At 45.9% G+C, this 4,463-nt stretch overlaps 1 protein-coding gene across 3 annotated transcripts in view; it reads left to right on the top strand.

Moving 5' to 3' along the window:
- The first annotated feature begins 530 nt into the window (after positions 1-530).
- The window catches only part of PTGR2 (prostaglandin reductase 2), a 37,773-nt gene continuing 33,840 nt past the window's right edge, over positions 531-4,463 (top strand). The window contains exon 1 of one of the 3 annotated variants that reach the window (XM_011949595.1): positions 531-648. The gene's annotated coding sequence lies outside the window, so the exon portion shown is untranslated. Of the gene's footprint in view, positions 824-4,463 lie in introns of all 3 variants that reach the window. The other 2 variants (XM_011949596.1, XM_011949594.1) reach the window with 2 other exon arrangements.

Genomic DNA, 4,463 nt, shown 5'->3' with positions numbered 1-4,463 from the left:
ATGAATGAAATTGAGAAATCAGCCCACACTGGGTAATCTTGGAGGAATTTGATATTCTCTGTGAAATAAAAGAGGCGCAAAGGGGCCCTGGATCAGGGTCCGGAGACAGGTGTTTTATCTCAGCACTGCCCCTAACCAGCTGAAAGGTAGGTGATCCCATCACATCAGCTCTCCGAGACTCAGTTTCCCCGTCTATAAAACAAGGAGTAGGCTTGACGGTCCCTCTCTCACTATTATTTCCCAATCGAGGTTCAGGGAGAAATCCACAAAACTAATACAGCTTCTTCAAGGACTGCTAAATGTGAACTCGCTGGTCAAGGTTGCAAGATTTGCTTTTTGGGTCAAGGCAGTAGGGGCGGCCACGGGGAACCAATCTCGGTTAAGTTATTAACGCACTTTATCCAGACTAGTAACTCTCCCCTGACGTGCAGCATTTCCCGTGCTTCTCCCGGAAACGTGGGGCGCCCAGGAATCTTCCCTAAGCTTCCAAACCCCGCCCCTGGGAGGGGAGGGGGCGCGGAGCCGGGCCTAGCCGCGCGCCTGCGTACTGCGGTCGGAGGGCCGAGTCCTGGGGGCGAGCTGGGGTCGTGGAGTACAGCCTCTTTCAGGCAAATCACGCGAGATTTCGTTTACCCGCGCTCCACTACGGTCAGTGACGCGCGGGCGGCAGCCGCGACTGTGGGTCCCGAAGCTGCTTCGGGCCTCAGCGGTGAGGGAGGAGACTCAACCAGGGTGACTTCCAGGCGTCCTCCCGGAGCTACCGGGGACACTGGCGTTATTGCCCAGAACACTGAGATAGGGAATGCTCGAGAAGCAGAAGCAGGTTTTGGGGTGTTTTTTGAATTCTTGGGGAAAAGCAACCTGAGGTTTTGACGTAATTGTGTTTGAGGTGCCTCTGGAACTTTCATTTAACACAGATTAGTTGAGCACCTACCATGTGCCGGCCTTAGGGGATTGGACTCACATTTGTGTGTGTGTGTGACGGAGTCTCGCTCTGTCGCCCAGGTTGGAGTGCAGTGGCTTGATCCCGGCTCACTGCAGACTCCGTCTCCCGGGTTCAAGCGATTCTCCTGCTTCAGCCTCCCGAGTAGCTGGGATTGCAGGTGCGTGCCACCACGCCCGGATAATTTTTTGTTGTTTTTGGTAGAGACGAGGTTTCACCGTGTTGGCCAGGATGGTCTTGATCTCCTGACCTCGTGATCTGCCCGCCTCGGCCTCCCAAAGTGCTGGGATTACAGGCGTGAGCCACAGTGCCGGGCCTGGACTCACATCATTGAACAAAGCAGATGAGTCCTTATCCTCTTAGCGCTGACGATCTGGGCAGTTAGTTTGAAATTCTGGGCTAGAGACGCAAATTATTATCAATTTCCATATAAAGTGGTTGGTAGCAAGAGCCATAGGGCTCAGTGAGGTCACTGAGAAAGGGAAGAGCCAGATAGGAGTCTCCACATGCAAGACATCGGGAGGGGAAGGAGGAGACGACTGGCAGAGAGATCGAGAGAGACATGTGGTTTGTTTGTTGAGACAAAGTCTCACTCTTTCCGAGGCTGGAGTGTCCTGGTTGGATCTCGGCTCACTGCAACCTCAGTCTCCAGCCTCAGCCTACGGCGTAGCTGGGACTACAGGCGCCCACCACCACGCCTAACTAATTTTTGTATTTTAGTAGAGTGGGGTTTTGTCATGGTGGCCAGACTGGTCTCAAATTCCTGGCCTCAAGTGATCCTCCCACCTCAGCCTCCCAAAGTGCTGGAATTACAGGTGTGAGCCACGGCGTTGGGCCCGGAAAGACATGTTTTATAACAAGGTGTGGTCAACAGAGTTGCTAGTGGCAGAATAATTGCACGAAATAAGGGTATTAAAAGGTATTAGGAAGCTAATGTGATTGAAATAGTAGGTGCCGCATTGGAGTATGGGTTCTAGCGTTATTACAAGTTTTGCGACCTTGGGCGAATTATTCAATCTTTCTGTGCCTCTTTTTTTTTTCTCTCTTTTTTTTTTTTTTTTTTGAGACGGAGTTTTGCTCTTGTCACTCAGGCTGGAGTGCAATGGCGTGATCTCGGCTCACTGCAACTTCCACCTCCCGGTTTCAAGTGATTCTCCAGCCTCAGCCTCCAGTGTAGCTGGGATTACAGGTGCCCGCCACCATGCCGGGCTAATTTTTGTATTTTTAATAGAGGTGGGTTTTCGCCATGTTGTCCAAGCTGGTCTCTAACTCCTGACCTCAGGTGGTCCGCCCACCTCAGCCTCCCAAAGTGCTGGGATTACAGGCTTGAACCACCATACCCGGCCCCTTTTCTCATCTATAAAATTGAGAGGATGATATTACCAACCTCACAGTTTTTTGGGGATGGGGGTGGGGGAGGTGGTTTAAACAGGCTAATGAATGAGTCTTTGCTCAGTTCCTGGTGTTTAGGAATATTAAGGAAACAGGTTGACAGAAGGGACTTTTTCCAAGTTCCCACCTGGTTAGAACCAGGACAAGTACTCTGTTCTTCCTAGTTAAATGACCTTTCTCTTTTCCAGGCTGCAAGGTAAACATTCAACACACTCTTTATCATCACATCAGAGCAAATTCATCTGTTATTATTTTGGAATATTAGCACCAAGTAGGAATAGCATCCCAGGCAAATAGGATTTGCTGTTTTTTCCCCCTACTTGGGATGAATTTAACAATATACCCTTCTTTCAGATCTTGGAACTTGGTGTGTCTTATTTTAGCTGTTAATTTTATGACTAAATCCAGTTATCTATATTTTATTTTAATTTATTTATTTTTTTGAGACGAAGTTTTGCTCGTCTCCCAGGCTTGAGTGTAATGGCTCAGTTTTGGCTTACTGCAACCTCCACCTCCCAGGTTCAAGCTATTCTCCTGCTTCAGCCTCCCGAGTAGCTGGGATTACAGGCGCCCACCACTACGCCCGGTTAATTTTTGTATTTTTAGTAGGGCGGAGTTTCACCATGTTAGCCAGGCTGGTCTTAAACTCCTAACCTCAAGTGATCCACCTGCCTCAGCCTCCCAAAGTGCTAGGATTACAAGTGTGAGCCACCATGCCCAGCCAAGTTATCTATATTGTAAATGTGTGTTTTTTTGGTACTGTGGAGGGATATCATACAATTATCCTGTATTAATTGTAGTATTTGACACTTGAAAAGTTTCTAATTTAATAGAGAGTGAGAGAACTTTAATAGTATATTTTTCATGCTGATAAGCAGTGTTTGGACAAATCTATAATATACATATTAATATTTTAAATAAATAAAGCATACCATTGACAGTAATTAGAGAAGAGGGCAAATAAGGCATTTCATTTGGAAAGACTACTTTGAAAATTTAGCCATTATGGTTCTATTACTACTTAAGGACTCTTAGACCCACTTAATTTGGAAAACTTTGACTTTTTAATCCTTATATAATTGACACATATGGAGATTCTGTAGAAAGTTTTCTTTTTAAAACACGTGTAGCCCTACATGACATTATGGACCTCTTGGTGTGATGAATGGATGTGGCACCACCCTTAAAGATTCTTGCCTGAAAAATTGAACCTGAAGTAATCAAGCCTCTGGATATAACTAGCAGTCATAGATAAGGGAAGGAGATAGAAGAGACATTTCCTTCTTTCTTTAAAAGCTAGTCATTTACCTTGTGATGGTAAGTGACACCATGAGGAAGCAGTCAAAGAACATTCTACAAAGTAATGAAACAAATCAAGGGCATGAAATAGGGAAGGGAGACTCAAACTGTAGTACGTGGACCTTGAATTCTGATTTTAATGAATCAAATGTAAAAAGACATCCTTGAAACATCAGGAGATTTGAATATGCACTAGGCATTAGATGATGATAAGGAATTACTTGTACTATTACTTCTATTAGATGTAATAATGGCATAGTGTTTATGTTTAAATCTGTGATGGCTGGGTTTTGCTTCAAGGGGAAGTTGGAAAATGTAATCTTTTAGCTGGGCAACATAGTGTCCAGTAGGAGAGGATAGTCACTGAGGGCAACTAGCTGTTCTGTCACAACCAGTGAGATTATACAATCATTTGCCACATAATGATGGTTCAGACAATGACAGACGATGAGCCTCCCATAACGTTATAATGGAACTGAAAAATTCCTCTTGCCTGGTGATGTCATAGTCATCAGAACGTTATAGTGCAATTACTTCATTTATTTATTTATTTGTTTGTTTGTTTATACATACAGGGTCTCACTCTGTCACCCAGACTGGAGTGCAGTGGTGCAGTCTCGGCTCACCGCAACCTCCGCCTCCTGAGTTCAAGTGATTCTCCTGCCTCAGCCTCTCGTGTAGCTGGGATTACAAAAGTGCACCACCATGCCCGACTGATTTTTGTATGTTTCGTAGAGACAGGGTTTCACCATGTTGGCCAGGCTGGTTGTGAACTCCTGACCTCAAATGATCCACCTGCCTCAGCCTCCCAAAGTGCTGGGATTACAGG

The sequence above is a fragment of the Colobus angolensis genome, unplaced genomic scaffold, assembly GCF_000951035.1.
Source record: "Colobus angolensis palliatus isolate OR3802 unplaced genomic scaffold, Cang.pa_1.0 Scaffold3, whole genome shotgun sequence".
Lineage (NCBI taxonomy): Eukaryota > Metazoa > Chordata > Mammalia > Primates > Cercopithecidae > Colobus > Colobus angolensis.
This window is presented reverse-complemented; position numbering and strand designations above follow the sequence as displayed.